Source organism: Pongo abelii, chromosome 2, assembly GCF_028885655.2.
Source record: "Pongo abelii isolate AG06213 chromosome 2, NHGRI_mPonAbe1-v2.0_pri, whole genome shotgun sequence".
Classification (NCBI taxonomy): domain Eukaryota; kingdom Metazoa; phylum Chordata; class Mammalia; order Primates; family Hominidae; genus Pongo; species Pongo abelii.
The window spans coordinates 176,637,781-176,663,357 of NC_085928.1; the positions used below are offsets into that span (position 1 = coordinate 176,637,781).

The 25,577-nt window shown below is 35.3% G+C and overlaps 1 pseudogene; it reads left to right on the forward strand.

The window, feature by feature from the left end:
- Positions 1-11,667: 11,667 nt before the first annotated feature.
- The window catches only part of LOC100456223 (chromobox protein homolog 1-like), an 83,211-nt pseudogene continuing 69,301 nt past the window's right edge, over positions 11,668-25,577 (forward strand).

Below are 25,577 nucleotides of genomic sequence, written 5' to 3' on the forward strand. Positions count from 1 at the left end.
CAGTTCCACATGGCTGGGGAGGCCTCACAGTCATGATGGAAGGTGAATGAGGAGCAAAGTCACATCTTACATGGTGGCAGCAGGCAAGAGAGCTTGTGCAGGGGAACCCCATTTACTCACAAGAATAAATCTCATGAGATTTATTCACTATCTTGAGAACAGTGTGGGGGAAACTGTCTCATGAATGAATTATCACCATCTGGCCCTGCTCTTGATATGTGAGGATTATTAACAATTCGAGGTGAGATTTGGGTGGGGACACAGAGCCAAACCATATTAAATAGGTATATAAAACATATATGTATTTTATATATATATAAATATGTATACCCATATCTCATATCATTTATATATAACAAAAATACTTATTGAATAATTTTGATTATGCAATGAAATTAGAATGTTGCAATGATTAACAATGAGAAATAGATGTGTAATTATTTTCAAAAATATTCTTACTCCCCGCTTACTCTGAAAGAAAAAAAAAAGGATTAATTGCAAAGTCCTGGATTAATAGGCAGATAACCTCTGATATTTTAGGACATTATTTCATACACAGAATGTGCTTATCACAAAGGTAGACTCCATAGGTGCTCAATTAGTGGTAATGTTGATCTGAAGAGTCAAATACAAATTCCTTAGAAAGTTATTCTCTGACTTCAATCTATATTTCCTGTATAATTTCTCACTGTTTTCTTCTGCCACTGTGTTTCAGATAAATAAATAACCAATGATTGCTCATTTGTAACTGTTCATCTGTTTGCTTTCATCATACAGTTTTTTTTTTTTGTAAAACATTTATCCCCTTCTGTACTTGTCAAGTCAAAACTGTATTTTTCATGAGGATTCCTTTTTTCCCTAAATCAAACTAACAGCGTTTTTCTTCTCCTGACTGCTAGTGAAATTATTTATAACTATCTCATATAACTTTGATAAAGAGAGAAGATATTAATAAATAAATAGCAACATTTATATATGACTTACTCCCTCTATTATATCTAAGCTTTCTGATTATATATAAATAGTTATGGTCATCAACTTATAATAAAGGCAGAAGTATTTTTACATAATAATCAAATTTCAGAGAATTAACTTAATCTGTAAATACATGTTAATTATCCACTCCTATTTCTATGTAAGAAATATTCTTAATATAAAAAATAGCTTAGGAGAATCCACTGGGAGTAAGTAGCTATAAAAATAATTATATACTGGATTTGCTAATGGTAGAGTCAAATAACAAGTGATGCTGGAGAGGGACATAAGAGTTACTAATTATTAATCAGAACGGTATTTTGTAGAGAAAAGTCAAAAGATAATCATTAAATTTTAAATAACAGATTTATTGATCAAGTACAGGAATAAGTTTCTATAGCTGAGATAATGAAAAAAGTTTAATTTAATGAATTCTTATGTGAATATTTCACATTTGCTAAAGGTGCATTTTTTTCTCTTATAAAAACCACCTTTAATCTTTCCACACTAGGCTTGCAAAAGTTCTAAAAGCTGATTAAATAGTAATGGTGTAATACATCTCAAAGTACCATAACACCAAAAAAGCTGGAGTAGTGGCAAAAATTTTACAGTTTGTGGCCTCCTTCAAGAACTTCTGGTAGTTTTCATTTTTGTTTGTTTCAACCTTAAAATATTAGTTCTCGATAGTGAATTCTGTAGTGGCAGAAATAACATTTTAGTAATTATTTTAAGAATAAGTAGGGTCTTATTTTGGAAAATGCAAAAGCTTCATAAATTTTAATTTCTCTCATCCATTTTTCACCTCAAATTCTCTGTTAAGGAACAATATGCAATGTTAAAAACTTACCCACAAATACTTCCCTGAGGTGTGAACAAAATGCAGATTCACAGGCCTTGTGGCCACTTAATCTGATTCAATAGGCCTGATTTGGGGCCCAGGAATCTACTCCATGTTTGATTTCAATATTGTATAAGGGAAACAAGGACAGATTCTCCCTGAGGAGAATGTGGATCTAGGTCGGTCCCCAGCTACTTATGAAGTTACTCTGTAGTGTAAATAATGCCTAACATGATTATGGAAACATAGGTTTGAAATTAACTCTACTTCATAGGCTAGCAAGACTAATGTTGCTGAGTTTAGCTTCTTCATTGGTAGAACAAAAAGTACTCACCTTTCATAGTAGGTGAAAAGTTTATAACAAGAACTTGTAAGAAATAACTCAATAAATGTTATTCATATTTTCTGTTCCTAATGTAACAGTATGTGTTTAGACTACTGTCAATTAAAATAACCCACAATATCTCAAAAGATTAAACACCAAGTCAGCTACCATGACCATGCTTTCATGATATTAAGTAGAAAACCAGCACCAGGAAGTCACAGAACAGGAAGAATATATTATATTGAGAGAAAATACTGTTAGTTCAAAGTGATTTAACTGAGCAGCTTATGGCATTTTGTGATCAAGTAGAGCATATTTCCCTGCAGAGATGGCCAATCACATCAGTTGAGTAGTTGGGATGAAAATGGTGAAGACACGATTTGTTTGTGATTATAAGTAAGCAAAGGAGGCATTTCTAACCACAAACCAAGGTTCACAACAACTCAATTTATTTAAATTTTCTATTACTAAATTTTATTTATCTCTTGAGCTTAGTTAATGAAGACAGAGTTCTATCATGACAAAAGTAAATTGTGCGAAATTTATGATTTATCTATAAATTCAAAGTTAAACTCTGTCATGTATAGGTTTTGCTCATTCTTTTCTTTTCCCTGGAATAGATTCAGTCATATGGCATCGCGAACTAAAAAGAGGGGCACGACTCTTCATTATTCTCACTGTAGACCTCTCATTGAGGTGGACAGTCCTTTGGATTAACTTTTGATCATCTAATCTCTTAGTACTACTGATATCATTGGAGGTGGCTTCAAGTTCCTATTATCATGTGCACTTAGACAAATTTGTCTCCATTTGCCCTCTGGTATGCAGGTTCTCCTCATCATAACAACAAGGCTGTCTAAAAGCATGTGACATCTCCCTGTCAGCCAATATCTAAACTGGGAGACCAAGGAACCACGGTGACCCTGAGCTTAGCTATAGTGATTGCTTCTCTTCCAATTCAGGGGAATGTGCATAGTCCTACAGAAAGCAAAAAGGACTGACTGAGTCTACTTTAGACACCACCATAAGGACCTTCCCTGTGATTTAGGAAGAGGATCTTCACCAGGTCTTTGAGACACTACTGATTTCTATTTATTTGTCTATTGTTTATTTCTACTTATTTGTCTCTCCTTTTCACTCTCTTTACACAGTCAGAGAGTAAGCATTCACTTACTCTGAAGAATACCCCATGAGGGTCAATACAGGAAAAATCTCAAGTAAATAAATATTATATGCTGACCTGTATTCTGCTATGCCTATTGATATGTTAGGACTTTGCCTTAAGAATGCTAAAAATCCTTTTCCATAAGATTGCTTTCTCTCTATTCCCTTGGTCTTGAAATTCTAGCATTTATTTGGAAACTTTGTTATTCTTATCCCTGAAATATTAATCATCTTCTCATCTAGTGGCATCTCTACATCAGTCAAAACTTCAAATAACAAAAGTTCCAGTTACCTTTGCCTAGGTCAAAGTTCAGAATCTTGAAAATGTCCAGATTAATTACCCTCTTACTCTACATAATAATGAAGCTGTTTTGTAAGTAATTTTTAAACTGATTCATTTGTTTTACCAAACTAGAAAGAGAGAAAAAATAATGATAAAATACAATATGGTAGGATAACAATAGTGGCAATGGTGCAAAAATGTTAATACATTGAGTACACATGTATGGTTTATTTGTCCGTTCTCACACTACTGTAAAGATACTACCTGAGACTGTGTAATTTATAAAGAAAAGAGATTTAATTGACTAATAGTTCTGCATGGCTGGGGAGGCATCAGGAAACTTAAAGTCAAGGCAGAAGGCAAAGGGGAATCAAGGCATGTCTTACATGGCAGCAGGAGAGAGAAATGTACAGAGGAAATACCAAACACTTATCAAACAACCATATCTCTTGAGAATTCCTTCAGTATTATGAAAACAGCACGGGGGAAATCTCCCCCATGTTCCAATCACCTCCCACCAGACCCCTCCCTTGACACGTGGGGATTACAGTTTGAGATAAGATTTGAGTGCGGACACAGCGCCAAATCATATCATATGGTAAATATTTTTCTAAGTGATTTACATAAATAAGCCCTGGAGTTTTACACAATCTTATGAGATAGGAATTGTTAATATTACCTTTTAAAGATGATGAAATCGAATTAAAACAGTTAAGTAACTTGCCCAAGATTAGTCAGCTAACAAACAAAGTTAGAAGAGCTGACCCTGGCAGTCTAGTTGCAGTGCCTACGGATGTAATTCATTAGGTTATACTTTTTCCATAACCTCATCATCCAGTCCCACATCATGCAATTAGATACACATGAGTTTCTATAATTGTATCACCTACTAACTGTATCACCTCTGGCAAGTTACTAATTATACTCTGCTTCAGTTTTCTCATCTATAAAAAAGGAATAATAGTACCTTTTTAAAAGACTTTACTTAAATTATCTGAGTTAATTTACTCAATTATAAAGTAGAAAAGAGAAGACAATTGTCAAAGACAAATGAAAACAAACACTAGTTAAAGTGGTAAGAAGAGATTTCATTCAGTAATACATTATTGCAAGAGAGAAGATGGTCCAATATGAACTGAACTCAACTTCAATGTTTACAGTGGTGACTAGGCATTTCCAAGAGAGAAGGAGGGGAGTAGGGAGGAGTGTGAGCAGGAGCTCAGTAGTCAAGTGAAAAATTACAAAGTATCGGTTCATATCTAAATGCAATTTGGCCAGTTGTGTCTGCCAGTAGGTAATTATCAAAGTTAGGATTCTGTTCTCCCACAGAGACCAGGAACTGGCAGCCTCATCCTTCCTAATGATTAAACATCAAATGAACGGTTTTTCAGGTTCTTGAGACATTCTTGAGTTTTAAGAGTTGTATATACATTTCAGAGGGACAGAAGAAGGATTCACAATTTACTAAAACCTTTTTAGTAAATGCTCTGGAAAAGGAGTATCAGTGGCCTATTATCAGGTATTCATAAGAACAAGCAATAAATTATGTTGACATTCCTGAGCTTTCCCAGACAATAACTCAAAAAGGAGGCTGGGTTGTCCTAAAAATGTGGCCTTAGGCTCCTAGAAACAGTTGATAAAGTCTTTTAATTTGTGTGTGATGAGTGACGGGGAAAGGTGGAGAGGTGTTGTTTAACAACACACAAAAAGTTATAAGAGTACAGTGACTTGATATTCTAATTTATTTTTAATTTTTATTTTATAAGTATCACTTTTGATAGCTTAGCTTGTGTTAGGCACTGGGTTAAGCATTTTTTGTAGATCCAAATACAAGTCTATGAGTGTATAATCCAAGAACAACATTCTAAGCCTCACAGCCAACTGAATGAACTCCTCCTCTTGGCCACAGGCATTCTAAAGTAAACCTGAAACACTAGTTCAGGTCATGATGGTAATAGGTGGTCGGACAAGCCTCATTATGCCTTCCTCTCACTGGAATTCTGGCACAGCTGACCAGTGTTAACATTAAAACAGAGACCTAAACTAACAGAACAGACTAGTGTTGGGGAAAAAAAACAAAACAAAACAAAAAAACTTCTGCTGAATTAAATTTAAAAGAGTTTAATGTTTAATTGAGCAATGAACAATTCACAAATCCAACAGACCCCAGAATCATAGTGGATTCAGAGAGACTCCAGTGCTGCTGCATGTTGGAAGAAGATTTATAGAAAAAAAAAAAAACAAAAAGGAAATGATGTACAGAAATTGGAAGTGAGGTACAGAAACAACTGGATTTGTCACAGCTTGGCATTTGCGTTATTTGAATACAGTTCAAGTAGCTGGCTACATTTAATTGGACAAAATTCAGTGATTGGCATGGGTGTGAGCTATGGTCATTTTACACCTCCACTTGTTATAGTTCACGACGTACAACAAAACCTTTAGGTTGAACTTAAATATGCACAGAGGCAGCTTTAGGTTAATACAGATTAACAATTTGCCCTTGTGGTCATTTTCCCAATTTTGAGAGATTGACCAAAACTTTAGTCATTGATGTTACTGCTACCATTGGTCTTTTTTTTTTTATTATTTTTTATTATACTTTAAGTTTTAGGGTACATGCACACAACGTGCAGGTTAGTTACATATGTATACATGTGCCATGTTGGTGTGCTGCACCCAGTAACTCGTCATTTAACATTAGGTATATCCCCTAATGCTATCCCTCCCCCTTCACTCCACCCCACAACAGGCCCCGGTGTGTGATGTTCCCCTTCCTGTGTCCATGTGTTCTCATTGTTCAATTCCCACCTATGAGTGAGAACATGTGGTGTTTGGTATTCTGTCCTTGTGATGGTGTACTGAGAATGATGATTTCCAGCTTCATCCATGTCCCTACAAAGGACATGAACTCATCCTTTTTTATGGCTGCATAGTATTCCATGGTGTATATGTACCACATTTTCTTAATCCAGTCTATCATTGATGGACATTCGGGTTGGTTCCAAGTCTTTACTATTGTGAATAGTGCTGCAATAAACATAAGTGTGCATATGTCTTTATAGCAGCATGATTTATAGTCCTTTGGGTATACACCCAGTAAAGGGATTGCTGGGTCAAATGGTATTTCTAGTTCTAGATCCCTGAGGAATCGCCACACTGACTTCCACAATGGTTGAGCTAGTTTACAGTCCCACCAACAGTGTAAAAGTGTTCCTATTTCTCCACATCCTCTCCAGCACCTGTTGTTTCCTGACTTTTTAATGATTGCCATTCTAACTGGTGTGAGACAGTATCTCATTGTGGTTTTGATTTGCATTTCTCTGATGGCCAGTGATGATTAGCATTTTTTCATGTGTCTTTTGGCTGCATAAATGTCTTCTTTTGAGAAGTGTCTATTCAAGCAATGGGGAAAAGATTCCCTATTTATTAAATGGTGCTGGGAAAAGTGGCTAGCCATATGTAGAAAGCTGAAACTGGATCCCTTCCTTACACCTTATACAAAAATTAATTCAAGATGGATTAAAGACTTAAACGTTAGACCTAAAACATAAAAACCCTAGAAGAAAACCTAGGCATTACCATTCAGGACATAGGCATGAGCAAGGACTTCATGTCTAAAACACCAAAAGCAATGGCAACCAAAGCCAAAATTGACAAATGGGATCTAATGAAACTAAAGAGCTTCTGCACGGCAAAAGAAACTACCATCAGAGTGAACAGGCAACCTACAGAGTGGGAGAAAATTTTTGCAATCTACTCATTTGACAAAGGGCTAATATCCAGAGTCTACCATCGGTCTTGAAAGCCTCTCAGAAACAGTAGAACTGTGGGTTCTGTAAAGTGGAAACAAGGACCGAGTACAGTGTACCTCCTTATGCTGGAGCATCCTGTTTGCAGAAGAAAAACAAAACCTGGTCTCTTCTAAGATCTATGTGTTTCCTTAAATTCTTAGTTTTATCATGTGGCATTGACCATGGGCGACTCCATTTCGGTTTGGTTTCGTCTGTTGAGGCCTAGTGCATGAGTTCAGTCCAAAACAATGCAACCCATAATTTTGATTTAAAAATTCCCCTTTTCATCAGGTTCTCACTCAGTTGAGAGTGTGACCAAAACTTAGGGCCTTAGCACCACTCTCAGTTACCATCATTTTGGGATTCGAATCTCAGTATGTTATTCATAGGTTATGGTGTCCTCATTCTCACACATTTCTTTTAGCTCTTGTAATTTCAGTTGAAGAGAGACCATTTGACATTCTGGAGATGACTTCATGCAAACATTTAAGACCTTTCAGAGAATACAGCACACCAGGGATACTACTATTATGACTATGGGGAAGATAATACCAAGAATTTGGAGTATGTTCACTACCCAGGGTCCCCATAAGCCAAACCACTTTAAATAAATCAAAGAATGAGCTAGATAACTAAACAGTCTCTTCATTAATCCCCTACAACTCAATCTTTATAACCTACATTTGATGTATTTCTTTATAGGCCAAAAGTGTCAGTGGCTGCACAGATGCCTTGCTGTTTAGACAATTATATTCTTTAGAATAACTTTCACAAATAATTTAAAGTCTGTTGCTGTGCAACCATAGCCTTTATATAGAATCTGCTAAAGGGGCTATCATGATGGATACATTTCTTTTATTATTATTATTATTATTAATTGATTTTTTAAATTATATTTTAAGTTCTGGGGTACATGTGCACAATGTGCAGGTTTGTTCCATAGGTATACATGTGTCATGTTGGTTTCTGCACCCATCAACTCGTCTTTTACAGTAGCTATTTCTCCTAATGCTATCCCTCCCCAACACCTCCACCCCCCAACAGGCCCCATTGTGTGATGTTCTCCTCCCTGTGTCCAGGTCTTCTCATTGTTCAACTCCCACTTATGAGTGAGAACATGCAGTATTTGGTTTTCTGTCCTTATGATAGTTTGCTGAGAATGATGGTTTCCAGCTTCATCCATGTCCCTGCAAAGGACATGAACTTATCCTTTTTTATGGCTGCATAGTATTCCATGCTGTACATGTGCCACATTTTCTTTATCCAGTCTATTATTGATGGACATTAGGGTTGGTTCCAAGACTTTGCTATTGTGAATAGTGCCGCAATAAACATATATGTGCGTGTGTCTTTATAGTAGCATGATTTATAATCCTTTGGGTAGATATCCAGTAATGTGTGGTGATTCCTCAAGGATGAGGGATACATTTCTAATCATTGCCTCTTTTACTCCAAATCATGGAAAGAGGAGGACCTAACAAATAATGCCCTTCTAGAAGAGTGAAGACCTCCTGGCAAAGTTCTCTTTAACCCATGATGTGAGTTAAGAGGAGTAAACCAACATTCTGTTTCTGACTGATTATGAGGCAACATATGTATCATTTAAGTTTCTTACCTACATTGGGCCTTCATTTTTCATTTATCAAGGTATAAAGTTATCCAAGTATAAGGCTGGCTGCAAATTCCCTCACAAACAAAAGTATACCCCATAAGTGTACACAGCATACTCCCTTTTCACTTCTATTGTTTATAGAGGCATAAGCAAGAAAAAGATATTCAAAATAAGAGCCTCATGATAGTAGAAAATTCTTGATCTGTGATCTCGGGAAAGCTGTTTACATCAAGGATGCCATCTTCTTCTGGGGAGAAACTTCCCTGGTTAGCTTTATCTTAAGTGTACCAATGGCTATACAGTTTCAAGACTGTGAAGGGACCCTTCTCAGTTGTGAGAATATGAACTCAAAGTTCAAGGTCCTGAAGTTTTGTTGCAGTATGGATGGCAAGGGCAGTCTTCCTCTGACGTTCTCAGAAGTTCCAATCTTTGGGTTTTAGATTGTGACGGGGTTGATTGTCCTCAATGCACCATAAAAAACTTTCTTTACCTGTTGAAAATACACAGTGGCATAATAGTCTAGGGTTATAACATCATCCTTCTTGCATGGGAAACCTTTTATACAACAACAACAACAACAACCAAAAAAACAGGCATTGGAAACGACAATTGATTGAGATACTACTTAGCCCAGGGCCTGGTAGTAGTCACTGCATGTCTTGTGTCTGGCATTGTTCAATCCGGATGTTAATTGGGACAGAAAGAATGACCCAGAACCCTGGAACAAACTGGGTCACAACAATCAATACAACTTCTATTCAGTGAATGTGCATTACAGCATACTGAAGAAAGAAGGTCCATATTTCTAATTGAAATATTTCACTGCTGCTTTAGAATGAAAGTCTTCCAGAAGCCATCTGCAAATTTTCCCACTTAACCAGGAAATATTTCTCCAATGAATGCATAAAATCATGTTGATGTAATGTGTTGGAGAGTACACTGATAAATAAATAATTGAAACTTGAAAATAAAAAAAGAAAATGATAGTTGAATAAAATTCCTTTATAAATGTTTAAAGGGCCCATCAGGTAGTGAAATTTATGTGAAGCTTTGATTGTCTTTCCAGGAATATGGGTACGACAAACTAAACATTGGTTATAAACTAGTTTAGCAATTTATAATTGTCTCCAAAGTAGGCAAATTGAATTTTTTTTAAAGTCAAAGCAATTTATGACCTTAAAGCATTTAGTAAACCTAATATCTGACCTGCCTAATTTAGACCAAATGTCTTTATTTTACCAATAGTTTTAAAGCTGCTTTTATTTCCAAAAGATTACCAAAGTTACATAAACTAAAAGACACCAAAGTTTTAATTTTTCTTCAAAATATTTGATTTAAGCACTTATTTTTCTTTAAGCCAATTAACTATAGCTCTTTTATATAAATATCACACACACAATACATGTATAACTACACAGACAAGCAGAAGAAAATCCAGTAGTTGTAAAATTTTTTTATTTTCCAGTTTCTTAATTGGCCTCAGGATGGAGCCCTTCAATAAACAGGGCTAGTAAAACGAGCAGTTTCTAGAGCTAATAAGCAAGTACAGCTGGAAGACAAAAACAGATCTTAGACCCCCCAAAAAGAGTGAAATGCCATGGGAGAAGACAGTGCAATGCTTTTACTGTGCATTTTATTGCATGGTAACCCAAAGCCAATCAGCACATTTTGCAATCAGCCCATTTCTAAAACTGTATTTCCTACCTATTTATTACACACTAAAGCTCTCTTATAATGAAAAGTAATCTCTGATAACCCTGTGAAAGAAAAATAAATCTTGGAAATCTTGGAGTCCCAAAATCACTAAGCTGAAAGGAAAAGTCAAGCTGGGAACTGCTTAGAGCAAACCTGCCTCCCAACCTATTCAAAGTCATCCCTCTGCTCACTGAGAGAAATGCATATCTGATCACCTCATTTGGAAAGGCTAATCAGACACTCAAAAAATTGCAATCATTTTTCTCTCATCTACCTGTACCTGGAAGACCCCTCCCTGCTTATATTGATTGATGTCTCCTGTCTTGTTAAAATGTAGAAAACCAAACTGTGCCCCAACCACATTGAGCACATGTTGTCAGGAGCTCCTGAGGCTGTGTCATGGGCATATGTCCTCAACCTTGGCAAAATAAACTTTCTAAATTAACTGAGACCTCGCTCAGATTATTAGGGGTCACACCCACCAAAGTAAAAAACCTCAGATAACACAATACAAAACAAAACAGAGAGTTAGACTTTGAGAGAGATCTATTGACTTTCAATTCTTGGGTTTTCCTGAGGAAAACACAGGTTTTTCCAAAAACAGGGTTTGTGGCAATTCCTCTGTTTTTCCCAAGGAGTCCCAGGCCATCAGAAGTTATCTTAGGTCCTCTCATGTGTGCATTAAGGGTGGCAAGACAAAATAATTTAGTTGATTGAGAAGAAAAAACCTTTTTCCGAAAAAAGAACAAGATCCAAGAAGAGAAAAAACAAAAGATTTTAAAGATACCTATAGCTTGGATACCCACTTTTAATTAAGCTGACTTTCAACCATAGCCCTCTTTAAAAAATCATTTTAAATTTCTTATTACTCGCCTTTAGCCAGGACAAGCAGCCAATATTCTGGCTTTTAAACTTTACCAAAAGTAATCTTACAGGTGAAACCAACAAGCCTCGACTAAGGTTATGACTTAACCATGAGAGATGTATTTTCGAAGGGGTGGTAAGCAGTTTTTGCAAAATCTGGACTCTTTAGAGGTAGCTCAGAGAAAGGAAGATATACGAAAGGAAGCCAGAAGCTATTCAAGGAAGGAAGAGAGTAAGCAAGTGGCACAAGTCACAAAGATATTAACCAAAAAGTACTCATTTTTCTTAAGCCAGTATTGAACCTGTGCCACCATTGTAAAATGGCAGAGACCAAAAAAAAGTACTGCCACATGGTTACAAAGTCAAGCTACCAAGGACATAAAACAAAATGGAGACCTCATCCAATTTTTGTTTGTTTCTTTGGTTTTCAGAGTACTGTGGCAAAGTTTGTAACTGACCAGTTTTCTAGGCTGGCTTGAAGAGTGGGCTAATGGGGTCCTAAGGCCTCATTCTGTCCCAAGGCACCCCTCTTCATGAGAGAACAATACAGAAAGACACATAAAGCACACTTTTTTCATTACAGCTTAAGACTAGCCTCACACATTCTTTTTCCCATTAATTAAAACATTACAGAAGAGATAAACAGTGATTTTTTTTTTTTACTATTTATTGAACTGGTTTGCACAGAGAGAGAGAGTCCAGAAGTCTGACTGGTAAGAAATTCTTACGTTTTTGCCTGCATGTCAGATTTCTGTGTTCCCCTTCCCTGAGCAACCCTAGTGACCCTAGTTACCACAGCATGGCTCCAGGGCCCAAGCCACATTACAAAGTGAAATCATGGAACCACAGGAAAAATCCTCTCTATTTTGCAAGTTGCCACCCACCCAGCTGCATGGGGGACCCGAATTTTAATATTTTCCATTCTGGCCAGAATAAAATAAGAGTGATTTAAATAAAAATGTTGAAATCTATTTAGAAGCTCAAGAATCAACATCCCTACAGGAGACTAATTTGGAAGTCCTCTTTTTTTTTTTGTTTAATGCACTTCAGTGCATTGTTGTTCATTTGGAATGTTCTGCTCCTAGTTATATTTATGAGATTTCACCATTTCTCTAGGACTTTCTGCTTCCCGGGCCTAATGTATAAGCTGGAAGAAACTCAGCTTTTTGGAAATTAAGGATCCCATTTCCATTTTTACCTAAAACATTGGCTTTGTTCTCAGGTTCCCTTGATTAATTTAGCCAATGATTTTTTTTTTTAAGCACTCAAGAAAAATGAAACAAAGGGGTAGAACACAAAAATCCCAGTGAATTTTTAAAAGCCAAATTTTACAATCCCTGCAATATTACCATTTACTACCAGTTTCTTTCTCACCCAGTAAGATGTAACAGGCCTCTAACTGGATCCAAGCCAGTTAATTACCAGATCAAATTTAATTCTGGACCCAGTCCAGTTTCTATCGCAACTTCCAAACCCAGTTTGGATCAGAAATTTGCTCAAAGAAACTCAAAGCGCTCAAAACACAAATCTGTGGAGCTCCAAAATCTGAGAGAGGATTTATTCATGATTCGAAGACATTCAGAGATTAAGGGACACAAGTAGATCCTTGAAGGTACCTTGCTTATTCACTCACCACTCCTGGGGGCTGCTAGAAGCTATACTTCGGATCTCGTTTCTAACACCAGCTGTTAAAATAAAAACTTTAGCTGAATTAAATTTAAAGGAGTTTAATTAAGCAATGAATTCTTCATGAATCAAGAAACTCCCAGAACCACAGCAGATTCAGAGACTCCAGTGCAGCCATGTGTTGGAAAAAAATTTATAGACAAAAAAAGTGAAATGATGTACGGAAATTGAAAGTGAGGTACAGAAACAACTGGATTGATTACGGCTTGGTGTCTGCCTTATTTAAAAATAGTTCAAAAAGCTGGCTACATTTGGTTGGCCAATACTCAGTGATTGGGCTACAGTTGGTTTACACCTCCACTTGTAGTTCATGATGTACAGAAAAACCTTTAGGCCAAACTCAAGCATGTAAGGAAACAGCTTTGGCTAAACTTGATTAACAGTAGCAATAAGATACCAGCATAACACCAGGCCCTGAAAGAATTTGCAGTATTTTACCCCCAAATGTAGTTCTTTGACATATTTTGAAATGGCCTAGCAAAGCTGTCTTTTGTGGAGAAAATCTACATTCTATAGATAATCCACTTATTTTTCCAGGTCTTTCTCCTAATCCAGGAGAGAATTAGCTATGAGTCTGGCATCTTTTTAACTCCAATAAGAAAGATTTACAATCGATTCTCTCTGAAGCTTGCTACCTGGACTCTTCATCTACATAATACAAATCTTGGTCTCCACGACCCCTTCTCTTAACCCAGAAACTCAATTCTGTTGATTCCAAGTCCTTCGAGACTCTTTCATCCCATTGCCAATCAGAAAATCTTTGAATTCACTTATGCCCTGGAAACCCTCCCTGCTACACATGCACACTTTGAGTTGTCTCACCTTTCTGGACTGAATCAATGTATATTGTATTGATTGATGTCTTAGGTCTCTCTAATATGTATAAAGCCAAGCTATAGCCTGACCACCTCAGGCACATGTTCTCAGGATCTCCTGGTGCTGTGTCATGGACCATGGTCACTCATATTTGGCTTAGAATAAAACTCTTTAAATAGCTTACAGAATTTTTTGTAAACTTTCTGTAAACTTTTCTTCCAACTAATGGTAATGAAGATTCTCACTTTGACCAAACTCTAGTCAGCCTCCTCTGAGCCCTTTTCTCAGTTAGGCCTTAACTCTGGACTTTTTATAAAAACTGCAGATGTTCAGCAGAAATTATTTTGTTTCATTCCCTCTTCTATGTATGGAATCTGATACCCTGAAGGTGTAGGCTAACGTTCCAGTTACTATCTGGCAGGTTAAGGCAGCCAGCCTAAGAAGTAAACAGCTGAACGTGGCAATAGCCTACTGGAAAAATGTACATGTCATAGACTCAGAAATCTTGTGAGAGGTTACTTTCAAAAGGAGCATTTTCAATAATCTTGATTAATTATTGTTTTTTTCATTAATCTTGGTTCAACTTTTAGTGAGTTTCTCAGAATTTGCTCTTTTAACAAAATGTTTATTTTTAAAAATACCTGCTTGAAGATTAGCTCTTACTAACATAAACACAATACTGAGGATATATATCTACTGACAAATTAAAGCAAAGGATAGATGCTAAAGTAAAGGTTTTGAATTTTTAGGAATTTCTCCAAAGGCAGGGTTTCTATAATAATTTATCTTGGCTTATCACTGAGAAAAAAATGCTTCTTTGTTATAGCTATTGTTTGGAAAGTAGAGAAGGCACAAAAAATATTTTAAGGATTCACTGAAGCACAGCTTCAAACAACAGAGCTACTTGGGACCTGCTGGAAAACAAAGTCTCAGACAAACCAGCCTGGCAGGTAGCATTGAGGAGTCAAATAGCTGTTTCCCAGTATTACCTTCAGGAAGAATGCAAGGGTAGGAGGTTGAGTGTCAAACAACAGACTCTGGCAACAAACTAATGGACGCTTTCATAAACATACAAACGGCACAAAATTGTTGCTTCCACATTAAATTTTTTTCAGTAATGTTTTACCCCAATACACACTGATAATTACATCTGTTTATAAGTATCACAAACATGTAGCTACCATATACAACGTACATTCACCAAAATGGAAAATAATGATGGGAGAGTGGAAGACACTTCCTCAGGAATTAGACCAGAAAATATCATAGTCACACCGGTATGGCTAGAAATTTCACTTCTTGTAACGTTCCTAAGCATTTAATTCAGAAATTTCTATTTTTTCTTTTATCATTATTATTATTATTATTATTATTATTTTGAGACGGAGTCTCCCCTTTCGCCCAGGCCAGAGTGCAGTGGCGCTATCTCGGCTCACTGCAAGCTCCGTCTCCCAGGTTCACACCATTCTCCCGCCTCAGCCTCCCAAGTAGCTGGGACTACAGGCGCCCGCCATCATGCCCGGCTAATTTTTTGTATTTTTAGTAGAGATGGGGTTTCACCGTGTTAGCTAGGATGGTCTCGATCTCCTGACCTCGTGATCCGTCTGTCTCAGCTTCCCAAAGTGCTGGAATTACAGGAGTGAGCCACCGCACCTGGCCTTTTTTCTTTTGTTTTTTTTTTTTGTTTGTTTGTTTGTTTTTTAGTATTAGTTTTTGAGACCCTGTTTTGCTCTGTCACCCAGGCTGGTGTGCCGTGGGTTGATCATGGCTCACTGGAGCCTCGATCTGCTGAACTCAAGCAATCCTCCAATCTCGGCTACCCTAGTAGCTGGGACTACAGGTGGGCCACCATGCCTGGCTATTTTTTGTACAGATAGGGTTTTGCCATGTTGCCAGGCTGGTTTCAAACTCCTCGGTTCAAGCAATCTACCTGCCTTGACCTCCCAAAGTGCTGAGATTACAAGCATGAACCACCACGCTGGGCCCCTTCTTTAGAAATGTGTCATGAGACAACTGGACTTTCACTTACCATTATGATCTTGCAGGAGCCCAGTCATTATAGTCAAGCATCTTCTGTATGTAACCTGAGTGTTGCAGAAGTCAAATAAAAATCAAACAACTGAGTTATATATTCCCAGAGCATAATTCATCCTTCTTCTTTCTCTCTCCCCCATTTTTCTCCAACTTTGTTAGTGCACAAACTTTGAGCCTTTGGCGAGATCTTAGGAATCAGTAAGGTCTCAAGTTCTAATAAAAGTAGAACATTTTTCAATGACGTGTACAACTTGCTTTCTCTTCCACTCTCATATCATTCTTCATTTTTAAAAAGTTAAATAAAATAATACAATTTAATAACTTTCACACCATTATCAAATTCCTCACTTCTAGGTCTCTTTCCCTTTATGTCTCCCTGAACTAATTGATCAAGTTATTCACTGTTTTTTAACAGTTTGCTACATTTTTCTCCTCTCTGATTTTGTGTGCATTATGAATCTAATATAGACAATTTACCCCATAGTGCTACTTACCATAGACAAACATTGTAGTACTATCTTCAAGGCCTTCTTCTCTAGTAAAATGTTCCTGATTCTCTTATCTGTATATGATCTCACCCTTTTAGACTTTCACAGCAAGCCCTGTATTAGTCGCACTGTTGTGTGTCACCTCTCTCTTGCATGTCGTACATGGTATCCTAACCACAGAATGGGCAAAAACACTTTTTTAATTAAAAACTAAGTTTTAGAATAAATTATGAAGTATCATTAGAAGCTGTCCTGACTCTCAGTCATGATGGAAGCCATGTTGCGGTAACAGGAAAAACTCAAATCCTGCTATGGAATCATTTCCAATGCTGGCCAGCTGTGGTAGGTAGAAAATAAATTATTAAACATTCTCAAATACTTGAATAAAATTGTGACAAGTTTCCTAATACCCGGAATTTCCATGTTAGACATGTTTAGTCCTTTATCATGCAAACTGATTTCTCTTAAACATATTCTACTTTGTCTATATCTAGAATGACCCTATATTCATCATTTAAAGCAGAACACTATTGAAAATGAAAAAGGCCACTGTTAATGATTATTTCCTAAAACAGATATGAATATAAAGTAGGACTTTCCCAGGCAAATCAGTATTTATATCTCTCTCAAAATGATATGCCTAGAACTTAACATGGTTTTCCATTGTGATCTATTAGACTGTAAAGTGTATCATCTTCACTCCAATATCACACAATATCAACTTAGATATTTGGCCACCATAGTACATCATTCCCTTCATTAATTTATTCACAATATTGAGTGAGCTTTTTATCAACTAAAATTGCTGGATAATTTTTAATGAATTTCTACTTACCTCATCCTCCACTTACAAGTGTGGTTTCTTAGACCCAAGTGACCTTTCAAAACATGTACTTGCTAAATGTTTGAAACAGAACAACATAAAAGATTTTGATCACTCCATTGTAAAATTTATTCCAAGAGGCCAATAATTAAACAGAGAGTTTAATGTGTGAGCAGCTATATAAATTGTACAAAGTCACAGGGATATAACTGAGATAACACAAAGGACATCAAATTCTCATCATATTTTTAATTCCCTCTTCTTTATTAGACATTGTACTTCAAAGTTCTGAAAGACAATTTGTTTGGGAACACCCTGAACAAAGACACATGGTTGGATTGTCAAATGAGACTCACACAAATTAGAAAATTTATTTTATATTAAACTTTACCAATAAACTCAAGTGCACATGAAATTGAATAAGATTCTATATATGTATATATATATATATATATATATATATACACATACATATATATATATATATGTAATCTTTTACCCAGAAGCTTTCTAGGTCCTTTCTTCTCACATTAGGACAGATTCTGATCAAGATTTAACAATCAATGACTGTAAGAAATGTATGCAGCCATTATTTGCACATAAGTAAGCTGTTTGGTTACAAAACTTCATTGTATACTGTAACAGTTACAGGTTACATGATATTTCTTATAAAGTCATACCCCATGAGTCGATGGATTTTGGGTTTCTTCACCATAAGCAATTCTCAAGAGACCATGTTTATCTTGCTAAAGCATTCTATATACAGACACGTCCACCGCAACATACCAACAATGTATTTGGCAAGGAAATTTGACTGGGTCATTTCTCTTTGCAGAGAATCTCCCAGTAAATGAAGAGAGTAGATTACAGGCAAGCTGCTAATCTCTTTCTATCAAACACTGGGTGAGGTCATAAAAAGTGATTTTTGCCTTAGTGGTTTAGCAGGGCATCTTCTCAAGAGGAGCCGTGAGTTTCTTGGTTAGATTCCTGTTTAGTATATAATCATGAAGTTTAGCCATTGAAGCCTTTGATGAGTGACTCCTTCATTTGCATTTAGAATCTGGGATGTAAGTAAAGATGCTCATTAGATTTTCATGCTTTTTAATTAGACAGACACACTAAAATCAGTAAAACTAGTTCTCTCTCTAAATTTATTAATACTTTAAATTTTCTTAATTGCCTCTACCTTCATTAATGAATATATCCTTATATTCTATTTGAAGGAAAGTCATTTTCTCTCACCCAATGTATATTTATTTTACCTTGTTTTTTGAGGTTGACAATTGGTGAATTAGCTTTGTCATTCAGGAGTGTGTTTAAAGGTTTAGCAGACTGATATCCAAATTAACATAACTTCCAAGAACAATTTAAAATTTCACAGAAAAGGCAATTCTAGTGAAATTTCCAGAAATTTAATTGCAATTAATTTTGCAACTGACTGAACACATATATTCCCAATAAATAAAATGATTACAGATATTTATACTTTTAGTATTTTGTTTGGAGTAGTTTTAAGACATTTGAAGATGAAAACCAATGAACAGTCTACCAATCATATCATCCAACTGTTCTAATTGTACTCTATTTCATGCTGTGTAATAACAAAGAACCCAGCCTCCAGAAATATTACTTGTTTTTTTCTTCATATCACCTTAAAACGATGATCATGGAAGATTTTACTTTTTCACTATAGGCCACTAACTATAATGTCAAAATACTGCCTATCTAATGTAAAGAAGGCTAAAATTTGCTTGAAATCTTGATACACAATTTTGACTTCTCTGCATTTAGAATTGCTATAAAAACCACTCCCATTATGACTATGTGTTTTGAATTTGAAAAATCATCTTATAATTATACAAAGATAATTAGAAAAGTACAAAGGCAAATTGAAAGCCTACTCCAACTCTGCCAGTTACTTTCCTCCTTTTCTTCTTTCTTACATTTCTACCAAAAATTTACATGTTCTTTATAACAATTCAAACATATATAACTCTGCTCTGATACTTTTAGGTACTGGTATGATGGTATAAGCCTATCTGACTCTGAATATACTCCATGCTACCATCTAACTGAAAAATTGCTTGATGAGATGTTTATGTTCATTTCCATTAGGATATGAGTAATAGAAAATAATAACTGATTTAGCATGAATTATACACATTATCAAACTAATATTTTCTGTCTTTTCTCTGTGTCATCTGTATCATATTGGTAGCCTCTATAAATAAACACATGAAACTACATTAATCCACCTGAAGCAAGAGGATGTGATACTTACTAAAGCAGTTCCTCATAAAATATAATTATGACTAGCATAATCACTGTTTTGACAATGAAATTAAGAATAAGAATACAATTTTCTAAAAATCTCTAGAACAAAACAACTAGATCATAAATCAATTCATAACAATTTATATTTGTTGAGAACATATCAAATTGCTTACTCTACTTTTTCATGAATTTTACATTGTGTCATTATCTAGATGAGAAAAAGTCTTGCAAGAGAAAAGATTTTACTAAACTATAACATACAGTTACAGCTAGTAGGTTTATGAAAGAAAAAGAAAGAAAGAAGGAAAGAAAGAAAGAGAGAAGGAAGGAAGGACGGAAGTTAGGGAGGGGAGGAAGGAAGGAGAGAAAGAAAGAGAAAGAAAGAAAGAAAGGAAAGAAAGAAAGAAAAAGAAAGAAAGTTTCTGTATAGTAGTTTAAAACCTACATTGCGAATATTGAATTAGTGATAACGCTGACTTGTCAAGAAAAGGTTCATGTATTTTCTGTGCAATGTGTTCAAAAGACAATATATATCTAGTTTATATAATGTTATATACTAAATATATTACATTATAAACACATCTCATTCCAATGGGTCACTGTGTTAATACTAGAACAGAGTAATTAATGCATAGTCTCTAGCAGTCTGAGTTATAGTTCTAGCTCTAACACTTTAACTAAGCCTCTAATATTAAGCATATTGCTTAATTTCGATATGCCTCCTTTTCTCATATACCAAACGTGGATTGAAAGTAACTCATTATAGATTTGTTGTGAGCTGTAAAAGAGTCAATACATCTAAAGCTTGTAGGCTTATGTCTAGCACAAAGTAATTATAAGTAAACATTTTTCTTTCATTATCATTTATATAAATAACCTCATTTAATTATCACCATAACCCCATGAACTAAGTATAAATGTAATAGTTTCACAAATAATGAAACTAAACCCATAAAAGATCAATTATATTTGCAAAGTTATACAGAGTTGAAGATTTTAATTTGTACTCTGGTTGGTTGGCCTGATTCCATAACCTGTAAACTTACCTGGTACAAAATATTGCTTCACATTTTATATAAGTTATTGAATGCATAAGCAAAAAATCATTCATAAACACATAGATTTTAAAATATTAATTAATCAATTTTTATAAATGATAAGAAGTACAAATGAATGAACTTTTTTGTACATGAATATCCAATTTATTCAGCAACACTAATTTAAAAATGTTTATTCCTTTTTCATGAATTTTCTTTGCAACTTTGTCAAAAATAAATGACCATATATGCATGGATAAATTTCTGAACTCCCCTATAGTCTTTCATGTATTTACATATCTACAATTTAAGAAATTTGGCACTGCCTAGATTACTTAACTTGATAGTATTAAAACTAGGTAGTAGATTCCTCCAACTCTAGTTTGTCAAAATTATTTTGGCCATTCTAATTTATTTGTTTTTTTTCCATGAATATTTTTAAAATAGTTTATTTGCTAGAATATTAATTTGGTTAGCATTAAATCCATATGTCGATCTGAAGAGAATTACTAACAATTTTGAGTTTTCCAATTTATGAACACGGTATATTTCTCTATTTATATCTTCCTTGACTTATTTCATTAATGTTTTGTAGTATTCTGCATACAAATCTTGCATGCATTTAGGTATACCTGTCCCTATGTATCTGTTGGTTCATATATTTAAAGGCAGGTAGGTAGATAGCTAGACAGAGATAAATTAAAATTCCATTTCTCATTGCTTCTATGTAGAAATACAATGCATTGTTGGTATATAGATCTTGTCTCCTGCCAACTTACTCAACTGAGTTATTAGTTCTAGAAGCTTTTTGTGTAAAATCTTTTGGATTTCAATATGGTTATATACAGTTTCAACGAGTACACATCATTTTGCCTAGTAAGTAGGAAACTCTCATTTAGTGACCCAGTATCTTAGTCTATTTGGACTGCAACAACAAAATACCATAACCTGGGTGGTTTATAAACAACAAAAATTTATTTCTCATAATTCTACAGGCTGGGAAGTCCATAATCAAGGTACAAGCTGATTTTGTGTCTGGTGAGATCCCCTTTCATGTTCATAGATGGTGCTTTCTCACTGTGTCCTTACATAGTGGAAGAGACAAGCAGCTCTCTGAGGTCTTTTTCAAGTAGCATGCACCTCATTCATGAGGCCTATTTTCTTACAACTTAGTCACCTCCCAAAGGCTCCACCTTTTAATAACTTTTAATACCATTATATTGGAGATTAGGTTTCAACATATCCATTTGGGGGAACACGAATATTAAGATTGTAGCGCCTACCTACCCTTCTTCTGGAGAGAACAATCTTATTTCTACTCTGAAAGTTAACCAGTTTTCTCTAAAAAGGTTAAGTAGGAGACTATATCTTTACTACACTGGGATGTCTCTGGGGAGGGAGATATCCCTAATTGTTACTATTATAAAATGTCTCATAAACATGTTGGACATAAACATAGATGATTAAACTAGAAAAGTCATTTTTCAAATTATCTGCATCATTTTTGGAAACTGTTTATGTTTTATAAAATGTAAATAAACTTACTCCCTGAAGATTTATAGTAAGGATAAAATTAAAGAACATACTTTGAGAAATGATCTCTTACATTGCAACTCTGTGAAATTTCACAGAATTTTCTTGAATCTTTGAATGACTTTTTGGAATATATAATTTATTTAGACTTTTCGAGTTCTTTACCTTCAAAATCCTATTTAATCTTGGGGTAAAGGCTCATTTTCATCCAACTAGGTAGAGAAAGCCGTGATAATATTAGATATAGAATTTTTCAGGGATAGAAATCTGGATGTCACTAAAGTGGCACACTACAAGCAAGCTTTCTTCACTTGTCCCCTTCCACAGAAAATCAAAAACAAAGTACCAAGATTCTTATTAGCAATATCCCTGAATTTAAATATGATAATAATGCAGTCCCCAGGGCTGCAAGGAAGTGAAAAATACGTTATGCAGACAATAGAAGAATCTAACTTTTATATCTATGATGCCCTTTTCCTAATCTGCCAGACATCAAGCATGCGAAATTTTTCCTCGACTCCTGGTTACTTCACTGGAAAGAGTGATATCAAGCTTTACCACCATCCTGGGTTTTCTGTCAGAAGACTTATCCCTACTTAAACCCAAGGGAACATCACAAGTGCCTGAAGGGAAAAAAATTCCTAAGGACAACAGAGACAAAAGATGGAAGTAGGACTAGCATCCTCCGACCAGAAAACTCTGCTCTATGTATCAGCCAAATTAGGTATCAAATAAGAGTGGTTGTTAAGCAGCATCACAAGGTAGGCAGTACGTTCCACGGGTCTCCTGGGCATGAACATCTAGCCATCCCTCCTGCACTGCCAGACTTTCTCTTTTGTTACCTTCCTCATATGGGAATGGCAGCCTTCCATGTTTGCTAAAGCTGAGGAAAACCTGGGCCTAAGGCTACAGCTAGTGCCGAAAAGGCAGACAGTGACTCAGCAGTAAAAGGGAATTCAACAGGTATGTTCCACAGAAATCTCTATGCAAACATAACAAATGCAAATCAAAGCAAGCCAAACAGAGAAGACTGGTATAAATAGCTAATCTTACAATGCAAAAAATGATGTATGTCCACAAGAAAAAATAGCAAACAAGAAACCATGACTTCCACAAATGGACAAAACAAGACACCAGTGACCAAACCCAATGAGACAGTGATAGGTGAGCTCCCTGATAAAGAATTTAAACTAGCAGTTTTTAGAAAACAGAAACTTCCAAAATAACACAGAACACAGTTTAGAAATTTACCACAGTAATGTAACAAAGACATAGAATTAGTAATAATGAAACATAAAACAGAAATCCTGGAACTGAGAAATACATTTGCTGAACTGAAAAATGTATCAGGTGCTCTCAACAGCAGAATGGATTGAGCAGAGGAAAGACAGTGAGCTCAAAGACAGGCTATAGAAGAATACACAGTCTTAAGAGGGGAAAACATGAAAATAAATGAAGAACAACTAGAAGATTAGAAAATTACTTCAAAGATGTAAATCCAACAATTACTAATGTTCAAAGTGAATTTATCAAGGATAAGGAATAGAAAGTGTGTTTGAAGTAACAACAAAAATTTTTCAAAATTTGCAAAAGATATAAATACCCAGATACAGGAAAGTCACAGAACACCAAAAAGATTAAACCTAAATAAAACTATCCCAAGGCATATAATAAGAAAACTCTCAAAAGTTAAGAACAAAGAAAAGAAAAAAAAATCAGCGAGAGAAAAGAAGCAAATAACACAAAAGAAGCTCAAATTCATTTGACAACTGACATCTTAACAGAAATCATTCAGGCCAGGAGAAAGTGGGAATGGCATATTCAAAGTACAGAATGAAAAAGACTGCAAACCAAGAATTTTGTATCTAATAAAGCTTTCCTTTAAAGATGAAGAAGAAATAGTTTTTCCCAAACAATAGATGAGGGACTTCATTACCATCAGACCTGTCTTACAAGAAATGCTAAGGGAAGTTCTTCAATATGAAAGAAAAAACTACTAACATGCAAAAAGAAACTATTTGAAAGTATAAAACTCTGGAAAAGTAAGTACACAACTTAGAATACTCTAACCCTGTAATTGTGCTATGCATTCCACACATAACTCTACCCTGAAGACTAAAAGACAAATCTACCAAAAACAGTAATAGCTACAGTAACATATTAAGAGATAACAAATATAAAAACATGTAAACTGGGACAATAGAAAGTCAAAATATGGTGGCATGGAGTTAAAGTGTAGAGTTTTAAAGCTTTTCCTCTGTTTCTGTTTTTTTTTCTTTGCAATCAGAGAAAAGTTGTCATCTGTTTAAAATAACTTACTGTAACTATCAGTTGATTTTTGTTAAGTCTCAAGTTAACTACAAAGTGAAAACCTATAATAAATACAATAAAAATTAAAATCAATGAATTAAAGCATACCAACAGAGAAAATTACTTAACAACAAAGGAAGGTAGTAATAAAAAGGAGAGTGGTTAATTTAGTTTTCACTTTACTAAGAAAAGAAGAGAGGATATATAAAATGACGAGAAAACAAGTAACAAAATGGCAGTAGTAAGTCCTTATCTATTAATAATAGCGTTGGATGTAAATAGTCTCAATTCTCCAATTAAAAGATGCAGAGAGGATAAATGAAACAAGATCCAAGTAAATGCTGCAAATATGAAAACCTCTTCAGCTGGGCATGGTGGCTCATACCTGTAATCCCAGCACTTTGGGAGGCCGAGGCAGGCATATCACAAGGTCAGGAGTTCGAGACCAGCTTGGCCAATATGGTGATACCCTGTCTCTACTAAAAATACAAAAATTAGCTGGGTGTGGTGGTGCATGCCTGTAGTCCCAGCTACTTGAGAGGCTTAGGCAGGAGAATTGCTTGAACTTGGGAGGTGGTGGATGCAATGAGCCGAGATTGCACCACTGCACTCCAGCCTGGGGAACAGAGTAAGACTCCATCTCAGGGAAACAAACAAACAAACAAACAAACAAAACCAACAACAACAACAATAAAAAACACTTCACCTATAAAGATACACAAAAAGTGATGCAGTAGAGAAAGATATTCTATGGAAATAAAAATTAAACAAGACTGAAGTAGTGATACTTATATCTGATAAAATATTTTACATGTCAAAAACTGTGAACAAAAAAAGACACTAGAAAATGATAAAAGGGTCAGTTAAACAAGGAAATATTACATTATAAATATGTATGTACTCAACACTGCAGCACCCATGTATATAACGCAAACATTAATTAATACATCTAGAAAGAGAGATAAACTGCAATATAATAATAGCAGAGGACTTCAACATCCTACTCTTAGTAATGGCAGGTAACCC